The sequence below is a fragment of the Rattus norvegicus genome, chromosome 19 (assembly GCF_036323735.1).
Source record: "Rattus norvegicus strain BN/NHsdMcwi chromosome 19, GRCr8, whole genome shotgun sequence".
Taxonomy (NCBI): Eukaryota; Metazoa; Chordata; class Mammalia; order Rodentia; family Muridae; genus Rattus; species Rattus norvegicus.
This window is the reverse complement of record NC_086037.1, coordinates 56678037-56699909: the sequence shown is the minus strand read 5'-3', so window position 1 is coordinate 56699909 and position 21873 is coordinate 56678037. Positions and strand designations below refer to the sequence as shown.

General features: G+C 43.8%; 1 protein-coding gene and 1 long non-coding RNA gene across 3 annotated transcripts in view; one reads left to right on the top strand and one right to left on the bottom strand.

Annotated features, from left to right (window-relative positions):
- The window catches only part of Cfdp1 (craniofacial development protein 1), a 105504-nt gene that overhangs the window by 33190 nt on the left and 50441 nt on the right, over nt 1-21873 (top strand).
- The window catches only part of LOC134483372 (uncharacterized), a 36497-nt gene continuing 27641 nt past the window's right edge, over nt 13018-21873 (bottom strand). The window contains exon 3 of the long non-coding RNA XR_010060238.1: nt 13018-21704. This is a non-coding gene — a long non-coding RNA (uncharacterized LOC134483372). The remainder of the gene's footprint in view (nt 21705-21873) is intronic.

The window sequence follows — 21873 nt, the reverse complement described above, 5'->3', positions numbered from 1 at the left end:
ATGGCACCTCCGCTTAATCACATAGTTCAAGTGTAGATATGTATGGAGTTCTTTACCCACCCCACAGGCCTATTTTGCAGTTTCTGCTATTTCCCTTCTTTCTTGTCAACTTGTCTGTGTGGAAGTGTTGTTTCCACGATAACATTTCAGAACGCACATCCTTATTGGGATACTCAGAAGCCCTGCCGTGTGCCTGGTAGCCTTGTTTTCTAGCCAGGAAACACATGGCATTCATTCTGTCAGCCTTTCCTGTCTTAACTTGGGCTGCCTTGTGGACAACAGGAAAGCCCTTAAGTTGCTCTCTCCCCGTAGCACAGGTTCCAGATTAAAGTGTGCTAAAGGGCTTTTGATCTATAGTGCCCGTTACCCAGTGTTTAGGCCTTGGTGGATAAAGTCGTTGGGTGATGTAGCTGTAGGGGCGTAAGCTAAAACCCCGTGCCGTCGGGTCTGATGCTGTGTTTTGCTAAGGCACTGGAATATAAATACCTGTTGTAGCTTTGGGGAATGTTTCTGGGAAGCTTGGTGTAAAGGAAAAAGTGGAGGCATCACTTCTTTTTATTTGTCTTCTTTTTTGAGATAAGTTTCACTAAGCAGCGCTGGCTGACCTGAAGCTTGCTGTGTAGCTCAGGCTGGTCCCTAACTCACAGAGACTCACCTGCCTCTGCCTCTTGGAATTAAAGGTGTGTGTCAGTCACTATGCCCAGGGAAACTTTTCACTTCTGTTTTCCTTTTCGGTTCAAGCATGCCAGATAGCTTCATGTCCTGTTCTCTTGAGATTCAACTGACTAGATTCTTCCCTAACCCTGTGAGTGTTTTCTGTATCTTCTCATAGCTTCTCTCTCATACTTCATTCCCCTTCCTTCCCTCTTTCTTCCTTCCTTTTTCTTTTTCTTTTCTTTCTTTCTTTTTTTAATTTGGACATTGAAAATAAGATTTCGCAGAGAGACACCATGGTGGTGGTGTTCCTATGTCAGTCAGGGCAGAGCAGATGGCAAGGCCTTTGTTCATCCTAGCTTGATGCCTGGCTTGGTGGCCAAAGCTATTTCATGCCTAGGGCACATGAAAATAAGATTTAAGAGACAAGCATGTGGTCTTAGTTGTGGTTAGTGTGCGTTAATATCATTTATAAATAACTAGGTAGTAAAATTGAGGTGATTGGGTGGGCCCACGGCACTGTACGATGAAAGAAAGAAGGAAAGCATTTGAGTGCGAATTCTCCACACTCCACACTCCTCATCTGCATGGAAGCTTAGTCGTGGATTTAGCAGCCTCTGTTGATTGTTACTCTTTTGGCCTTGTAGCATGTAGCTTTCAAGACAGGACGTAGGTTAGTTACCACAGGGACCCTCACTGTGCAGCTCAGTGGGTTTTGACAATTGTATGCTTCAAACCCCAACTAGGATGTTTTATGCCATCTCTCCAGAAAGTTTCTTCATACTCTGTCCCACACCTCTGCACCTATTTCAGAATTTTATGTGAACAGATTGTATGGTATTTTGCTGTTTGTTCCTGGCTTCTTTGACTTGCTGTTTCTGAGATTTTCCTTGGTGTGTGTATTAGTAGTTCATTCCTGTTCATCTCCATTGTATAGATGTAGCAGACTGTGTCCATCCAGCCTACTGCTGGGCTGGCTTACAGGTTTTTTGGTTTTGTTTATAATGTTTTAAATTCTCCTGTGTGTGTATAAGTGTGTGTATACACACTCGTGGAAGCCAGAAGGGAACTTTAGGGGTTTGTTTCTGTTTTTCTACGTTGTGGGTTCCAGGGATGGCCCTCAGGTCATCAGGCTTACTGGAAAGTGCCTTTACCCATTGAGCCATCTCACCAGCTCATGGTTATTTTTAAATCATTTTTGGGATGGGGGTGGGGAGTGTGGCGATGTGATGGGAGGTTGTGTTGTGTAGCCTTGGCAGGGCAGGCCTTGACTTGCTCTTAAGCTACTAATCTTCCTGCCTCTACCTGGGGTTCCAGGCGTGCATCACCATACTCGGTCTCCTAGTCTTTCATAGCCAAACATTTATACTTCCTTTGGATAAATACTTAGGAATGGGCATGGCAAGTCAGGATAAAAGTGTTAAATATTACAACAAACAGAAAACTGTTCTCTAGGGTGGTCATCCCATTTGATTTTGCCATTGGTCCATGAGAGCTCTGACTGGCCCATATCCTGTCTACATTTGGTGTGGTTTGTCTTTTATTTCAGTGTGCAATGGTATTTCCTGTCATTTTAGCTTGCATTGCCTTGAAATTTTATACTGATAATGTCTTTTCACATGACTGTCTGGCATGTGTGCATATGTGTAAAATCTGTCTTCTAGTCTTACTCATTTTTAAAATTTTTGATTTTAAAGACATTATTAAATGTTAGTGTTATTTTATGTGTGTGAGTGTTTTTCTCCGTGTATGTATGTGCACCATGTGGTGGCTGCTATCCCAGAGGCAAGAAAAGGGGGTCAAGTCCCTCGGAGCTTGTTAAGGAGAGCTGTGGGCTTCCTTGTTTTAGGCCTCTGCTGTCTGATGTAGTGGTCTCTAAGCCATGTGTGGCTGTGGAGTGTTGGGAAGAGGTCAGTCTAAAAGAGCTGCTGGAAGTATAATACACACTGAAGTTTGAAGAATTAATAATGAGAATAAGAAAGTCTCAATTTTTATAATGATATTGTTGATATAATATTTTAGATGTATATAATTAAAACTTTAGAATGGCTACTATAGAGTTTTAAATTATATTTCTGTTTTACATTTCTATTCTAGACCTCCTGTGATGGTTTTAATAAGTATAGCCCCATAGACTCATGTGTTTGAATGCTTGACCCACAGGGAATGGCACTATTAGGAAGTGTGGTCTTGTAGGATAGGTGTGGCCTTGTTGGAGGAAGTGTGTCACTGTGGAGGTGGGCTTTGAGGACGCCCTCCTATGCTCAAGCCACGCCCAGTGTGGCTCATAGTCTCCTTCTGCAGCTGATGGATCAAGATGTAGAACTCAGCTCCTCTTAACAACATGTATGCCTGCTTGCAGCCATGTTTCCCAACATCATGATAATGGACTAAGTCTTTGAAACTGTAATCCAGTCCCAATTAAATATTTTCCTTTATAAGAGTTGCTGTGATCATGGTGTTTCTTTTTTTTTTTTTAATTATTTATTTATTTATTTATTTATTTATTTATTTATTTATTATATATAAGTACACTGTAGCTGTCTTCAGATACACCAGAAGAGGGCATCAGATCTCCTTACAGATGGTTGTGAGCCACCATGTGGTTGCTGGGAATTGAACTCATGACCTCTGGAAGAGCAGTCGGGCGCTCTTAACCGCTGAGCCATCTCTCCAGCCCCCAATCATGGTGTTTCTTTAAAGCAATAAAACCCTAACTAAGGCGTCTTGCTATAGGCATTTAGTAAAGAATATATAACTGTGTGAATTATTTTTAATTCAACTGTATATTAAAGAAATCACCCAGCCACTTTCTTCAGTGAAGGATCCACAGAGTGTGAAATGTAAGGATAAGCGAGAATAGACGAGGTGGGGCAGGCACGAAGGCACAGCAGGTAACGCTGTTGACCTGACAACCCAAGCTCTCTGCCCAGGGTCTGCACAGTGGAAGGGAAACCAGAGTCCTGCAGGTTGTCATCTGACTTTCACATTTGCACCATAGCTTGAGCGCATGCATACACACACACACACACACACACACACACACACACACACACACACACACACACACACACACACGTAAGTATATAATCAAAGAATGAATGAAATGAGATTGCTTAGGTGTCAAACGGGGTATTTTGTATGAATGTGGCCTAGGAAATGTGCTTGCTTTTTCTCTCGGCAAATGTAGCTGAGTAAACCCAGGTCTGAAGGGGCTTCTAGAGCAAGCAGTGGACATGGACAGCTGAGAGCAGTTGCTGCAGAGAGGGGCACCCAGCAAACTCTCACTGCTTCACCTCCAAGCCAGAACTATGTCTGTTCCAGGTCAGGGAATTAAGCCTGTGGTCTGATTTAAACAACAGAAAACCAAAACCCACTGGCCGTTCTAAGTCCTGTCTTTATAAGTGCATGTACAGTGTGTGCACATGCACCTATGGAACTGAGAACAACTGAGGAGTCACTGTCCCCTTCCACCTTCACATGGGGATCATGCCCGGGTTGCTAGGCTCATGTGGCATGGGCTGTAGACCCACTGAACCATCGGCCAGCCTATCTTTGATGGCTTGTTTTTGTTTGAGGCAGTCTCACCACATAGACCAGGCAGTCCTTAAACTCCCAGAGATCCACCTGTGTCTGCCTCCCACGTGCTGGCATTAGAATACTGCTCCACTATGCTCACCTTTGTTTTTTGACACAAGGTCTCTTGTAATAGTTCAAGTTGGCCTAGAGCTGCTGATCTTCCTGCCTCTACCCTGAAGTGCTGTGATTACAGGGGTGTATGAGGCCTCCTGGCGTAGCATACATATGGTAAGTGCTTAGGGGCTTGGCAAGGAAAGCATTTGTTTTGCAAGTATAAGGACTGGAGTTGGGGGTTCGTAGAAAGAAAGGCCTGGTACAGTAGCATGCTTTTATAATCCCAGCTCCTCTGTGACTGGGAGACAAAGACAAGAAAATCCCCAGAAGCTGGCATCCAGCTAGCCTGATTTATTCAGCAGTGAAGAGATCTGCCTCCAAACAAGGCTGAAGGACCTGGCATTGTCCTCTGACCTGTAAACACAGGCGCTTGCACTCACACCCTCCACACACAGTGAGATGATTTTGTAATAGAATGGCAAACTGTTGATGTGGCTAGCATAATTTTGTGTGTATTTTGTAAAGCAAAAATGGCTCTAGTATGAAATGTGACATTTTTATATTTTTTAAAATCTCCTTAGTATCTGTTTGCATAGAGGATGGCTCGTTAACAGCTACCTAGTGTTTCCACTAGATGTCAGAGTTATAATACATGGTCTGTGGAAAATGCCAACGTAGCTTATATGAGAAAAAGGGAAATACTGTCTCATTGTTGTCACAAAAGTGATTTTAACCTTTTCAGCTCCCTGGAAACATGTGAGGCCTCTGTAGGTCCTGCGACACTGAGAACTGTAGGTTTGGTGATAGTTCTTGGAGGCAAAGGGTCCTTCGCTGGTTCAGAGGCAGCAGAGAGTAAAAGGCAGACTCTCAGATACTTTTTGAGTATATTTTGCTTTGTGTATTAATAGCCATTTTAAGTTTAATTATTAAATAAAACCTTTATCTTCTGGCCAAAAAGATGCTTTAATTAATAGATTGATGCTTGTGGGCGTGGTTTTGTTTGTGAGACAGCATCTCGCTCTTTAGCCTGAGGCGACCTATAACTCACGCTGTAGTTCAGGCTAGCCTCAAATGTGAGCAAGTCCTCCTGCCCCAGCCTGACAAATGCTGAAATTACAACACCGCATCATCAAGCTGGGCTCCAGCCCTTCGTATGGGTCACAGTGCTTCCAGCCTTCTTGTTTGTGTGTAGGTCCCAGATGAGCATTCAGGGTTAACCGTGGAAAGTGGCTTCTCAGGTCAGACTTCAGCTGTGAAGTCTTTCCTCTGTTGTAAAGATTGTGTGGTCACTTTGTTGGGGGGTGGGGTGTGTTTAAGTGTTTTTCCTAGATGAGCACTCCTTCCCTCCCTCCCCCCTTCCCTCCCTCCCTCCCTCCCTTCTTTCCTTCCTTCCTTCCTCAGACTTTAGCTTTGTCAGGGCTCTAATGCAGAACATTATGCCAAGCACTGTATACCTGAGTATAGGTGGCCTAATGCTCTGTCTTCTTGTGATTCTTGAGTATTTGAGCGGACATGCCACTGCATTGCAGAAAGTGAGTGGCCAGACTCAACAGTTAGGCTCATAAACTGTAAGGCTGTCCATTGCTCAAGACCTACAGCTGCCACAGTAGTAGACTCTCAGCTGGACCTTGTGCTGCAGCTTGAGTTCCACGAGAAGCCTCCTGCCCTGGCCTCTGCTTTCATGCAGTCTCTTTGTTTAAAGGGAGACTTAGCAGTTATATATAAAACAGCCCTGCAGGATAGAGATTTTGCTGTCAGAAGTAAATGGGATTTGTGCCTAGTGACTCAGGCCCACAATCTCAGCACTCTGGAGGCCACTCAGTGGAGAATTGACCTGAGTTTGAGGGCAGTCTAGGATGCAATAAGACCTTGCTTAAAAACAAACAACAACAACAACAACAACAAAAATACACTCAAAAAAGTATAAAGGTCGGGTTGGGGATTTAGCTCAGTGGTAGAGTGCTTGCCTAGCAAGGGCAAGGCCCTGGGTTCGGTCCTCAGCTCTGGGGAAAAAAACACATGCATTTATTTTTATACGTTTTTTAGCTCAATGGCTGGACACATCTAAGCCTGCTGCCCTTACCTTCACTCCCAGCTCAGCACCTCTGAATCTGCCCTCAGCTTAGATGCCTTTCTAATTTCCTGTCTACTACCCCAGGCCACTCCACCCGAGATCTCTCATGTCTGGTGGCTCTCTCTGCCTCCAAAGCATGGCAAATCCTTTTTCCTCCGGCATCTTCTATTCTTCTAGCCTGCCTGTAGGAACCTGAAAATCCCCCCTCTTCTGCCCAGCCATTGGTGCTAGCATCTTTATTTATCGATCAAGAACCAATTGAGGAGCAGGACATTCATTGTTCACACCCAGACTCCTGCTCGAAGCATCAGAACCACATCCAACGTAGCAGCGATCCAGGCTTGCTTGTGAGGGACAAAATGAAGAGCAGCAGGTAGTCTCGTGGAAGGTACAGTAGTCAGCCCACAGGCTTACGGCTTGTGTTATGGGCGAAGTCTGGCGTGTGTGTGTGTGTGTGTGTATGTGCTGCATATTTTCTTGAACTATAGTGAGCATATTTTCTTAAGCAAAGTCATACCTGCTCTAAAAGTGCCTTTCCCCATCCTGGGATTGAATCCAGACCTTACTTACACTGGGCAAGCATGCTACTTCTCAGCTCTACCCATTTTTCTTCCTTTTTATTTTAGAGTACAGTTTCACAACACTGAGCCCAGACTGAGCTCACACTCAAGATTACCTGCCTTAACACCCCGGAAGATTAGGGGAGGCATGCAGTGCTATACCTGGCCCAACCATATCTTTACTTGTTAACTTGTTGACTTACTTCCTAATATATATTAATATCAAAATAGTATTATTTCATAATTTTAAAAACAAGTCAGCTAGGTGGTGGTTGGGATGTTGTACACTTGTATTCATAACATTCAGTAGTGCGAGGCAAGAGGATCATAAATTTTAGGCCAGCTTAGGCTAAATTCCATGAGATTCTGTCTCTAAAACTCTTTTTGTTTGTTTTCTTGTTTTTTGTTTTGTTTTGTTTTGTTTTCCAAGACAAGAGTTTTTAGTATAACCCTGGGTATCCTCGAACTCACTCTGTAGACCAGGCTGGCCTCAAACTCAGAGGCCCCCGCCTCTGCTCTTGAGTGCTAGGATTAAAGGCATGCGCTGCTATCAGCCTGGCTTCAAAAACTGTCCTCTGAGGTAGGTTATGTAGCTCAGTATTAGATGCTAGCTGTGCCTCAAGGACAGGACGCTGACTTTTCCGAATTGAAACTATGTTGGTCAAAGTTCAGCTTTAAGGTATGTTAACACATTACTGCTATCAACACTTCTGAAGCTGTATCCTGTTCCTGTCTCTGTCCAAAGCAATGTGCCACAGAGTGCGTTGAGCCTTGGCCTGCGTGGAGACTTGCTATTCAGTATGAAGTGTTCTTTCTTTCTCTCTTTTGGATTCTTTGTTTTTACTGGGTTGTTTGTTTTTGAGACTGAGTCTTGCTGTATAGTCTGAGCTATAACCTACGTTGGTAGTCCTCCTGCCTCAGCCTCCCTAGTGCTGGATTACACACAGGAAATACCACACCCATTCCCAAAGCTTCCTTTGCCTTGAAGCCTATAGGATAGAAGTAGAAAGGGGCCAGCATTCCCCACCCAGGATTGTCCGTCTGACTACTGACAACCACTAAAGTTCACATGAGATAAGAAATTGAATATGTTTGATCTAAACAGAAGCACCTCAGGATCCAGTAACTTCATTAAATTCTTGAACTTTTTTGTCTTCTTGTATGGATGGAAATTGAGGTCAAGAGAGACTTTTTTGTTGGTTTTCTTAAACCATGCTTCAGCCCATGCCATGGCTACACAATGTGGGATAGAAGAGGAAGACAAAGAATTAACAAAAGTGCTGAAAATGAATATAAGAAAACAGGAACTGAAAAAGAAACAGCATCAAGAGATTCAGAGAAAGCAGACAACAGAGAGAGCACGCCCATGTGCTCAGAGTGGTTCTGTAGGGGCCTGAGAGCTCTGTTGAAACAAAGTGTGTTTCATCATTGGAGCCTTTTAAAAGATTATCCCTAGCCAGACTCAGTGGTCCGTACCTTTGATCCCAGCACTCAAGATATAGAGGCTAACAGATCTCTGTGAGTTCCAGGACAGCCAGGGATATGTAGAGATTCCTTGTCTCAACAAAGGAGTAGGAAAGGTTATCCTTTCTAAATTATTATAATATCTGACCTAACATTTAGTTTTTTGTTTTTTGGGTTTTTTTGGGAGGGGGGCTGGGGACCGAACCCAGGGCCTCGCGCTTGCTAGGCAAGCACTCTACCACTGAGCTAAATCCTCAACCCCCTAACATTTGGTTTTTAAATGAGATTTTTAGTTCTTGTCTGAAAGAAGCAAGTTCTGTGATATTTAAAGAAGGATCATTCTACCATTAATATTGGTGGCTGCTTATAGAGATGTGAGTTGTGGCTTACACCCAACATTTTAGCTCTAACAGTTTACTGGGCAGGGTCACCTGCATGCATACATAGGGCCATGTTGACAGAAGGAGGCTGTAAACTCTAGGCAGTGGGAACCCAGTCTGCTTGCTCTGGCTTGCTTCCTTCTGTATCAGCAGTATCTATCTTTTCTTTATTTTAGACAGGGTCTGTTTTTCTTTTTCTTTTTTTTTCGGAGCTGGGGACCGAACCCAGGGCCTTGCATTTGCTAGGCAAGCGCTCTATCACTGAGCTAAATCCCCAACCCCCAGGGTCTGTTTTTGTAGTCCTGGCTGTTATGGCTGTTCACTAAGTAGCCTTCAGCTCAGAGCCATGCCCGCCTCTGCCTCCTGAGTGTTGGGATCAAAGGTGTGCACTCCCTGTCTGAGTTGGGGATCACTGCTATGAGCAGACACCAGGACCAAGGCAAGTCTTACAAAGGACAACATATATTTGGGCTGGCTTAGAGGTTCAGAGGTTCAGTCCATAATCATCAAGGCAGGAGCATGGCAGCGTCTAGGCAGGCATGGCTCGAGAGGAGCTGAGGGTTCTACATCTTCATTGGAAGGCTGCAGGTGGGAGACTCCAGGAAGCTAGGGTGAAGGTTTTAAGCCCATGCCCACAGTGACACACCTATTCCAAGAAGGCCACACATCCCAGTAGTGCCACTCCCTGGTCAAACATATACAAACCATCACACCCCACACCCAGGTGAAGGTACTTCTGGTAGTAGAGCTTTGCTTTCTTTCTTTCTATTACATTTCTTGCGTACAGAACATACCTAAGTGAGTGGGTAAGCGGTACAGCACATTTTCAGGCAGCCTTCTTCATGTGGTTGCCTTCTGTAGCCCTCAGGGGAGTTGTTTGTTCATTGTCCACTTACCTCCCTCCTTCCTTACTGAGACACAGGGTTTCTGGAGCCCCAAAACAACTTTATTAGGAAGATGAAGGTTTGGGTCAAGTGTTCTCTCTTTCCATACCATGACAAAAAGCTAACACTGGCTCTGAGTCTGCGGCGGTCTGAACGTGCTTGGCCATAAGGAGCGGTGCTATTACCTTCTTGTGGGAAGTGTGGGAAGCTGAGGTGGGTTTTGAGGCCGTCTATGTTGATGCTGCCTCCACTGTGAAAGAGAGCCTCCTCCTGGCTGCCATGCTGCCCACCATGATACTGGACTGAACCTCTGAAACTGTAAGCCAGCCCCAGTGAAATGTTCCCCTTTATAGGACTTGTCTTGGTCATTGTTTCTTCTTCACAGCAATAGGACCCTAACTAAGACAGCCTCTTAGTTGATTCATGACCCATTGAGTTACAGCTAGAAGTTTGAAAGAATTGTAACTATACTCTGGCTTGTCTAGATATGGTGACTGTTAAAGTAAGGAGATGGTATATGTAGTTTTCAGAGAAGGCAGAGCTGTCACTCCAGTGCTTACTGTAAGAAGGTTGGAAAGTTGTCAGCCATTCAAGTGTGCAGTGCTGTTCCTAGAGGTTTGGTTTGCATTTCCTCATCACTAATTACATCATCTAGTGAGGAGGAGTTACTGCAGACTGCTTACTACAAGGCAGTCCTGGGACTGTGCGTATGGTGTGGGGAAAGCTAGACATGAAAGCGCCCGGCTGGTCTGCAGTGTTCAGAAAGAGCACTACAGTCAGCCAGGAAGGTTCGAATTTCAGAAGGCATCTCTTTCTTTTTTCCTCCCTCCTTCTTCCCTCTCCCCTCTGTCTGTGTCTGTGTCTGTGTCTGTGTCTGTGTCTGTGCCCCTCTCTCTCTCTCTCTCTCTCTCTCTCTCTCTCTCTCTCTTTTCCAAGGGGTTTCTCTGTGTAGCCCTGGCTATCCTACAACTTGCTCTCCTACAACCAGGTTAGCCTCAAACTCAGAGATCCACCTGCCTCAGAGATCCTGAGTGCTAGGATTAAAGGTGTGCACCCCCGGCCCCAGAAGTCATTTCTGATCTGACTTCTTAGATGACTTCTTATTTACTCTCACTACACTTTAATATTTATTTACATTTCAGGTAAATCTTAACCTTTTTTATATCTTAAATGAAGCCTTTGATATTTGACAAAGATGATGGACCTGCTTCCTAGAAAAGGCATACACATATGCAGGTGTGTAAACTTGGCATACAACTTGACTCTTTGGCCCTCAGGAACCCATAAGGGGAAGGGATAGCAAAATGCTATTTCTCCCTTCTGCTCTGAGACATTACTGTGTTGGGTGAGACCCTTCTTTTCCACTTGCCCCTCCTCCCAGGCCAATAACCGGTGGAAATAAGATGTGACCTACAGCCTTACATTTGGTGACAGTTTTGAGTCAGTGGCCATGATGGGTCTATCACCATCTAGAACATTGTGTGCATACAGACACAGTGTGGGCTAAAGATGAGTCATGCTGATGGAGTACTTACTTGCCTAACTCACAAAACCCTGAGTTCAATCCCCAGCACACCAAAGTCAGGTAGGGGTGGGAGGGGTGTAGTAGAAGGGCGAGGCAGGTTAATCACAAAATAAGTTTTTAATACTCTGGATGGTTTTTGATCGCTGTTTTTGAGACAGGGTCTCAGTGTAGCCCAGATTAGCCTCAAACTTGCTGTGGTGGTCTTTTGTGTTTGGGGAGTTTTTTGAGATAGTCTCGCTGTATTGCCTGAACTGATCTTCAGTTCAAAGGCTCAAGTAATCTTTCTGCTTCAGCCTTCTAAGTAGTTAGGACTGTAGTCATACACTGGGGACAACTATTTCCTTGAAAAGTAGCTCAGTCAGGGGATTTGAGGTAACACAGTAAACAAAGCATAATATTTAATGGTCCTGAATGTCTAGATTTGCTGGCTGTTAACCCTTGTAGGAGAGAGAATCTGGCAGAAGGTGAGCAGAAGTGGTTAGTCTTGGTATAGTGATGACAGCTTACAGGTCATAACTACGCTGTTATTTCAGGGAAGACTGGTTGAATGGTTTTCAAAATGGCCGTGCCTCGCCCTCCCTCTCCTCCCCTGGGTCTTTTTGCAGGGGTTGGTGCTAATGCACTGACTAGAATCTAACACTTAATCAACAGCATAGTTGCTTCCACAGAGCTTTGCTATTTTAGAGCCGTGGGTGTGAATTATTCCCTGTTAATAGAACCTCTGGCTTCCCCTGCTAATGTGTGAGAAGCTAATGTGCACAACGCTCTAAATCCGCGTTCTGATCTTCAGGCTCTTTCCACTCTTCAGAATTATTGAGCAGGTTTATACATTTTGTTTTTATTATTTTTAATTATGTATATGTTTCTGGGTGTGTGCGGTGTGCGTGGAGGAGTGAGCTGTCTTGGTAATAGGAACTAAAGTCAGGTCATCTGGCAAAGCTGAATGCTCTCTTGACCACTGAACCATCTCTCCAGCCCTTGGCTGAGTTTTAATTTGTTATTTATTGTAAGTAAAATTAGAGTTGAGAGAAAATAAAAATATTTGATATCCTTTTCTGTTTGTTCATTTTTGTGTGACAAGATCTCACTGTGCAGCCCTGTGCACTTGTAAACCAGGTAGCACTTGGCTTTACAACAATCTTCCTGCCTCTACCTTTCAAGTGCTGGGATTATAAGGATGTGTGTCTGTGCTCAACTTGCAATTCATTTTTTAATAACAATAAGGATAAGCCTGTTGCATGTTAATATGTTTTTTTTAATTAGAAAAAATAGCATTGTTGTACATCCCTTTAATGTCTGGCTTAATACAGCATAGCTAGCCTCACATCTGTGTGAGCATGTGGTCTGCCCTGACAGATTGCTTTCTGCAGACAGGTAGTTGAGAAAGGAGCGGTTTAGCAGGTTGGCTAATGTTGGCTGTCCTGTGCTGTTGTGCTACAGTGTGGAGAGTGCTGGTGTCCTCAGCTTTAGTTATGAGTACAGTCTGAGCCCTGTCTGTGCGCTTGATACAGTTTCATCGCAGCCTGAGGAGCTTCTCACCAGCATGACCTGTAGCACGACATCATTCATTTGGAAGATACCTAGTTGCTGGACTATGCTGCTCTTCTAATGTTGGCTGACATCACTCAGTAGCTTCAGTAAATAACATTGATTATTATACTGCCAATTTCCTGAGAAACAGAAAGCACTGGGAGGTTGTCCAACCCATGGTCGTATGTATAAGTTTTTCAAAATGCTAAAGCTCACAATTTGACATTGGCAACCAGAGCTGTTAGCCATTCTCCTTGAAGTGACAGACTTAGTTCATTTTTGAGAAATGAGACTGTGTCTGTGAAGTTTCCAACTGTGAATGAGTATAGTTTTATCTGCCAGTCACTCTTTTAAAATGAAATGGTACCAATTCTTCCTTTCCTCAGAGACACTTTGCCGCCCCTCAGGTAGTGATGGCTATAGAGCTTGGCTCTCTGTTCTTTTAGTAGGACAGACACAAAGAGAACAGAAGTAACAGTTACTTAGTGAACTCCTAGCTTTTTTTAAAAATATTTTTATTTTTTAATGAGGTGTGGGGGGGGTGGGAGAGGCTGTATATACACGTGATGTATGTACCCCATTAGTCCAGAAGAGGGTATTGGATCCTCTGAAGGTTGAGCTACAAGCAATTGTGAGCCACTGTACATGGGTGCTGGGAACTGGATTGAGTCTTCTCCAAGAGCAGCAAACAGTCTTCAGCCCTGGCTGTCTTTCCAGTCCCCATAACCCTATCATGACTTTCTAATCTGCATCATCTCTAAGACTAGGGAACCGTTTTATCCACTTCTACACATCTAAAAAAACAAGTTCATACAGTTGTATTAGTTTGCTCAGTGTCTTAAGAGACAGATTATCTGACTTTACAACTGGGGTTCTTCTTCCCACTGTATCGTGACATTTTTCCAAGGAGGTGGGAGCAGGAGGCAAAGGCAGAGAGACAAGGGTGACGGATAAGTATCCTGGTACCCTATAACTGATCATGGCTGCCATGTTGGAAGAAGAACAACCATCAGCGTGGGGGGTATTGGGCATTCCTGGAGTGAGGATGCTTTTGTCCATTTTCTAAGTGAAGGGCTTTCCCCTGTGTGGATGTCATTCATTTTGAGAACTAGAAAATACATAAAGGTTGTAAATCCTAAAATACTCCCTCAGCGGGAAATACTGTGTTCGCCCCAGCAGTCCAGCTTATTTCCTGTTGTGATGTTGGTATGAGGGGACTGCACCTGTTTCAGGGGAGACATGGGTGGTATCATTAAGATTCCTTATGATAATTTCTGCAGAAATCCTTTTAAACATAATAATACTGGAAGCAGAGCGGATAAGCGTTCTATTTCAGTTACAGATAGTCTTTTCTGTTCTCTGAAAGGCACAGAGCAGAGAGTTCAGTAAATGATACAAAGCTCTCGGGAAAGAAGCCAAAACCCTCCTAACGACTTTTAAAATCATTATTTCACAGGCCTTTCTTATTCACTTATTTATTTATTTTTACTCAGCTTCAGTATGTAAAAATTAAGTTAGTTTTATGCCACATCCTATAATTCTAGCACTTGGCAAATAGAGTCGGGTCAGGAGGTCATTCAGGTCATCCTCAGCTAGAGAGCAGGTGTGAGACCAGCCTGGACCAGGGGACTTTGTTCTGCTGCAGGCATCCCATCATGGTCAGAGAGCCCGTTGTTGTCTGGTGTTCACTGGCTCTGCAGTTACTTGGATCCAATTCTGCCCATTAAAGGTAGTGTTGGTAGTCTCCGTGCCTTTGAGCCTTAGTGAATATTTATTTATTTACACCTGGACTGTATATGTTGAAGAAACTAGATTGTGCTTATCCCATGGCATCTCCCATATCCTAGATTTTGTTGGATACATTCTCAGAGAAAGGCTTTTTTTTTTTCCCGACAGAATCTTGGGTAGCCCAGGCTGGCCTTGAATATCTGGACCTCCAGTCTTCAACCTCCAAGTGCTAGTGTTACAGGCATGTGCACCCACCTGACTTCATGGTGACATTTAATGTTTCTCTGACCTTTGTGTTTCTTACAGATTGGGAATTGGATCTAGAGACTTGATTAAATCTCATATATATATCTGAGCATATATACATATATAAATGTTTGTTACTTGTTTTGGGGACTGAGTCTCACTGTGTAGCCTTGGCTAGCCTAGAACTCACTGTGTAGACCAGCTTACACAGCTCTATCTCTGCTCCCCCAGTGCCAGGAACAAAAGTGCTACCACCCCTCGCTGAATTACTTTTTTATTACCAAGACTGTATCATGCTCGGTATTAAAAATGTTGAATAAAATTTTGGTACTAGGAAACCCACAAAATTTAAATTTTTGTTTCAATTTTAAAAGTGTTTTGTGGTCCCCAGCTCCGGAAAAAAAGAAAAGGGAAAAAAAAAAGTGTTTTGTGATATTAGTAGCTGCTGATGGTTCTAAATCTGGTCATGATTGGAAAATGCTGAGGGAGGAGGAGAAATTGATGTCTTTATAAGTATTGTAAGTAATAATCAAAGACTAACAAAATTTCTCTTTAGTTCATATATGAAAAGTAAATGTTTTTATTTATTTACGTGTTTGCAGACTGACTCAGTTATTAACATTTTTCAATAGTGACTGGTTAAGTATTTGTATCATGAAGCCATTACATTATTTTTCAGATTCTGATTGTCATTTTTTGAAACTGTGAATGTAATGAATACTTGGTGTTATTTCAGTTTATTGTAGTTCCCATCTTTACCGATTTGCACATTTTTCATCTTTGTCTATCATTACTTCATATAAGTTCACATGCCCTTTGACAGCTGCCATTTTTTCTGGCGTGGCCAAGTAATCAAGACCCATTTTGTGCATTTTCTGCTTGTGGTGGTTGTCAGCTTGACTATATCTAAAATTAGCTAAGACTCAGGTGGCTGAGTACACCTGTGAGGGATTTTTCCCCCTTAATTAAATCATTTGAGGGTAGAAGACCCACTTTTAATGTAGACCTTTTGAGGTGGAAAGATCCACCTTTAATGTGGGCCCCACGGGCTGCTGGCAGCTTATCTGAAGGACATGGAAGAAGGACACTAGCTCTGTCTGCCTGCTTGCTGTCACTGGCAAGTCTGTTCCTTTCCTGACCTTAGAGCCTATGTCTTTGGGATTCTGTGATAGACTGAAGACCAGTGGAGACTTCCAGCTTTGTGGACCAAGCAGCTACTGTTCTCTTTGACCTTCCATTGGTGGGCAGCCATTGCTGAGCCGGGTAGACCACTGCCTGTGAGCCATTCTGATAAATCCTCTTTCTCTAGAGAGTCACTGAACACCCCGGCTCCTTTTAGTAGGAAAATCTCGAGACAATAGGGATAAGAAGCTGTTTCCTAGTTGGTTTTACTTCTAGGGCTTTTCAATTGACTGAAAAAATACCACCCCTGGCTTTGTTTTTTATTTTGTGACTGTGAAGGCAGTCTGGCACCTTTTTTTTTTTTTTTTTTTAATTTATTTTTATTTATATGAGTACACTGTAGCTGTCTTCAGACACACCAGAAGAGGGCATCGGATCCCATTACAGATGGTTGTGAGCCACCATGTGATTGCTGGGATTTGAACTCAGGACCTCTGGAAGAGTAGTCAGTGCTCCTAACCGCTGAACTATTTTTCTCATCCCCCCCCCCCGCCCCCCAGTCTGGCTTTTCTAAACCAAGTTTGGAAGAAGGAGTCTTCTTCCTCCTTAACCCAGGAAGAACAGCAGGAGGGGTGCAAGATCTAGATACACATCTACGTTATCTCAGGACACTCACCCTCAGAGTGACAGACAGCGTCACCATCATTGCCTGTATGATAAGTCAGTGTTGGCTATCTATTATTTTTGGTTCTGTTTGTCCTTGAAGTGTATTTTACTAGAGATGTGCTGGTGACTGTGGAAGGGCTTTTCCCTTCTTTATCTTTGTAATTCACTATTGGATACAAATTAGGCTCATTGGCTATAGAGAAAGATGGCTTTGTTTCTACATAAGCACGGCTATATTTGCTTCCACAGATGAAACTTCTTGTACCAGAGAGCTCCCCCCATTTGGTTTCCATTCACATACCCTGGAGTCAGTGATCATCCACTTACAAGTTTTCTTACCGGTTGTTTGGCAACCAAGGTAGTTGTGGTATTTGGGTAACTTTCCTTGTTAAACTTGGATCCATTTCTCATCTCTGTGACAGCATAAAGTCCTGCAGTGAACAGACTTACACTGTGTGTTCTTGTGGTTTCTGGCAAGAATTTCAGTGGGATTCAAGGTTATCTGGTACTTAAAATCTGGCCAGTTAAGATAATATTTACTTAAAGAGCTTGCTATATATAATTAATTAGGGAAATGCAGATCAAACCACAATGATATTCCACGTCACTCCCACCAGGATAGCTCATATAATAATTGGGGGGCTTACAGGTTAAAAGGTCCTCTTCCAGAGGACCTGGGTTGGATTCCCAGAACCCGTATAGCAATTCTCAACATCTGTACCTTTTTCTGGCCCCACCAGGCACCAGGTACTTTTGTGGTGCATAGATGTGTATGTGGCAAAGCACCCATGTAAAATAAAATAAAAAGTAAATAATTTTTTTTAAAGATGAGCCAGTAGTGGTGGTTGGGTTCATCACTTGTTATCCCAATGTTCCGTAGCCTGAGGCAGGAGGATTGTGTTTCAGGTCAGTGTGCACTGCAGAGAGGCTGTTTCTCAAAAACAAAATAAAACAAAACAAAAAACCAGAACAACAATAACAAAACGCTGAGCATAATAAGAGTTAGCCTTAGAGTGGAGATACTGAGACCCTTATTGTATATGATGTGCTTTGCAGCCTTTTAGGAAGGAAGTTGACAGTTTCTCAAAAAAATAGTTACTATACAGTTAGGGTCACTATTGATGTGATGAAACACTGTGACCAATGTAATTTGGAGAGGAAAGGGTTTATTTCAGCTTACGATTCCAGGCAACTTTCCATCACTGAGGGAAGTCACGACAGGGACTCATGCAGGGTTTGAACTTGAAGGCCGGAGTTGCTTTGAGTCTTGCTCCTCATGGCTTGCTCAGCCTGCTTTCTTTTAGAACCAAGAACTGCCTGCCTAGAAGTGGCACCACACGCAATGGACTAAGTCCTCCTCTAACAGTCACTCCTTAAGAAAATCCTCCAGCGGCTTGCCTGTGGACCAGTCTATGGAGGCCTTTTCTTAATTGGGGCTCTCTTCTCTCAGATGACTCTAGCCTGTGTCAAATTAACGTTAAACTAGCCAGCACAGATACCATGTTCCCCATAATTCCACTCACTATTCCTGTGAGAAATTAAAACAACCACAGAGGTGCACAAAGGTGCCGAAAAGTAGTTTGTAATTATTACCATTAATGGTCATTACAACCAGTAAGCAGATAAACTTTCAACAACCTCGGAACACCCTGATAAGGCCTGTGTAGGAAAGTCGCATCTCCAGCATACGTACTGTGAGAAATGCGGTACCTCCAGTGAGATGAGAGCACGACAGGATGTCCATTCCTGCCACTCCTCGCTCGTCTACCTCATTCGAAAGCCGTCCACTCTTCTAGGGTCCATGAGTTTTGTCTTGTAGTAAGTTGCCAGATCTTCTGGGTCTTCACCAGTTGTAACAGGGTCTCTGTTCACTAGCTTCCTTTTTTTATTATTCAGTTTTCTATTTGTAATAAAGATATAATGCTTTGTGTAGTGGTCCATGTCTGTGAGCACAGCATTTGGGAGGCTGAGGCAGGGAATTTCTGTAAGAGTGAAGTCATCCTGAGCTATGCAGTGAGACCGTAACTCAAGTCAGTACTTGGTTCTGACCACTGTCAGATGAAAGGAGAGGAGGCCGTATGCACTTTCCCAAGACAAACCAAGTCATCTCTCAGGGTAGGGAGGCCGCTGACTGACAGAACTCACAGCGCCTTTTTAAGCAGTGGAGCAGAGAGGAGTAAAGGTTTGCTTCCAGAGTGGGAGTGGGTGGCATAGACTCTCTTGCAGGAGTGTTGACTCTTTTTTGGTGAAGTTTTTAGAGCTACTTTGGAAAGTCAAAATCTGACTATTGTAGATTGTGTAGTTGTGGCTTTCCGCATCCTCTCTTTCAGTCTGTATGACGTGCAGTGGATGGTTCCCTGAGAGGTTTGTCAAGTTGACCGAGCCTGAGGCTAAGCAGTTTGCCTTTCTGTCTCTGTTCACCTGTTTCTTTCCTGTCAGAGCCAGGACGTAGTCTCCTGACCTTCAGCATTGATCTCAGGCCTGTAATAGCAAACCCTGAATATGCAGCACACTTTGACTAGGCCAGGTCCTCACAGGCGATTATCATGAAGGCCAAAGGTCCACACCGGAGCCATTGTTTTAAGGTTATTGAACCTCAGTCCTTGTAATCCATGTTGCTCCACCTCAAGTCATCCACAGTAGGAACCTGATCTTCCTCTCCTATTACTGTACTGTTATGCTTGGGGTGTGGCAGGGGTGGTGTTTCCTTCTGTGCAGACCAATGACAGACATCTTAAAGCTCTAAGCTAAAATGTCTATCGGGTAAAAGCCTTGGGGCTTTAGGTGTGAAACAGACTGTGGGAGCTGACTTTTTCGTAGGGAAATGGACCTCAGCAAGGTCAAGAACCAAACAGAGATACGAGATTGGAACAGTTGATTCTTCCAACCAGAGCTGTTGGCATGGATCCATGCATGGTGCCTTTTTATTGGAGAAAAACATGAACCCAGCATGCAAAGAGGATCTTAGCAGTGAGAGTAAATGAAAGCAGGAAGAGGAACAGAGCTCTGCCTTCTTCAGAGGTGCTGAGTTCAAAGCTATGAAAAGTATGGGTATTGTGGGTCAGTTTTCCCACAACCACCCTGTCCCCATTTCCTGCCCAACTGCTATGGATATAAAGTTGAGAGAAACCTTCCTGCCTGTGGTTGTGTCAGCACCATGCTGAGTACACTCTGTCTCATGTCCATCACTGAGAGGCTTGTCTAAGAGTTGTGTTTTGGATCCCTCTGTCAATCCACCAGTCTCTTGCTTCAGAGAGAACCGCCTGGCTTTCTCTTGACAGCATGGTAATCTTGACAGCATGGTAATCTTGACAGCATGGTAATCTTGAATGGTTTTCTCAGATTAGGTGCTGAGGTTCGACATTGTACAACAAAGCTTTCTGAATGTCACAGGAAAGCTTTGAATCTCACTTGGGAGTAGGAACGGGAGGTCAAGGATGGCAAGCGAGAAGAGTAGCCGATGCCAGGCTCTACAGGTCAAAAGGAGGCAATTACTGCAAAACTGTCCTAATGATAACTGTCAGTATGGACACAAAAATCATTAAAAACCAGTGAAGTAAGCAAGCATCATCAGAGCACAGTTAAATGGAAAGGGGGGCATTAGACAGTGCCTGGGGCAGAAGCCCTGTCCTTGCTCATGATGTCTTTTGGCCAAATGTAACACCAGCCTAAGAAAAGAATAGTCATCATGAAAGTATTTTCTTTCCTTCCCAGTCAGGAAGCAGACTCACAATAGAGACCATGGCTCTGCTGTGCGTTCTGAGATGTACAGGAAACAACTAGCCATTACCAGTGGAGCTTTTCCTGCTGCTGATGAACCCTGAGGCCACAGTGAGCCGTCCTGTTAACGAGTTCATGAAGAATCTGGTCCTTGCACTGACCCTGTCCTTAGAAGCATTCTGTAAAGCTGAAACAACATTCCTCTAACTCACAGTTAACTCTTACTGAGCAAATGAGAACCAGAAGCGAGAAAAGAAGCCGAGGCAGAGAAGTAGAGTCTGCAGAGGGGCTTCTATGACTTGGAGTTTTTATTTGAATTTTGACTCCATTTGCAGAGAAATTTTTTATTCCATTTTCTTCTCTTACTGCAGGACCATAGTAAAACTGTTCTTTTTACTGTGTGGTATGTGTATAGTGATCAGACCTACATGTTTGAGAATAGCAAGGCCGGCACCTACCACTCAGCCTTTGCCCCAGTCCAAACCGCCCTCTACTTATATGGTGCTTTTATCCCATATTCTTTAAGAGTTTCATACAGTGAGTTTTTATTATATTCATCCCTCTCCCAGATCTACCCGTCCTTTCAGATCCATCCCACTTCAGAAACAAAAAACAACAAAACTAATTTGTGCTGCCCAAATACTCTTGGCTGTGTGGTCATCCGCTGGAGAAGATCCCTTCTCTCCCAGCATCTAACACATGCCAGCGTGCGCGATTCTGTGCCCAGGCCAGCCCCCCCCCCCCCCCCCCATGCTGGGGTTTGGTCTGGTCTGAGCTTACACAGGACCTTAGCGTGCTGCTGCCCACTGGGTATAGAAGAGACCTGTTCTTGATGATCATCTACTCATCTACTGCCTCTGACTCAGACTCTTTCTCCCCCTCTTCCTCGATGGTCACTGGGCCGTTGGGGAGGGGAGAGTGGGCTCTGTTCCACTGAGGGATGGACGAACATTATAGTCAGTCTCCTGTTCTCTGCCCTTTGGCCAGTCACCACCCACTGTAGCTAGAAGCTTCTCAGTGAGGGTTAAGAAGTGCACTGATCTGTGAGGACTGATGCTTTAAAGTATTTCCTCCGGGGTTGGGGATTTAGCTCAGTGGTAGAGCGCTTGCCTAGCAAACGAAAGGCCCTGGGTTCGGTTCCCAGCTCTGAAAAAAAAAAAAAAAAAAAGCAGAGAGCAATAAAGTATTTCCCCCTCCTATAATTCAAACAAAAAACTTTCCAGTAGAGCAATTTAAGTGGCTTGGGTTTTATGTAACTATTTCAGTGTGGTAGATGAGGAAAAGAAAGCATTATTAAATAAGTATCTCATTAAAGGAAGCAGATCTCATCCGTAGCCTGCTGTACAACAGAAGTCTCCTTTAAATCAGGCTGTATTAGAGGAACCAGAAATTATTTCTTCTCCCAGATCATTTTTTTTCTCTTATGATTGATTGTTGTTGGTGTCCTGTGATTTAAAAGAGGCCACGGGAGCTGTCAACGCTGTCTCTCCTCTAGGGTCATTTCCTAGTCCTGCAGATCTAGAGAAACAACAGAAAAATCATTTAAATTCTGATAAACTGATTGTGGTACTTGTAAGGCTGGTGTTACATTTATTTAGAAACCCAAGAAGAGTTGCCTCCAAGTCCGATAACCTGAGTTCAGGTCCCATAACCCACGTGGTAGAGAGAAGCCAGCTTCCACAGGTTG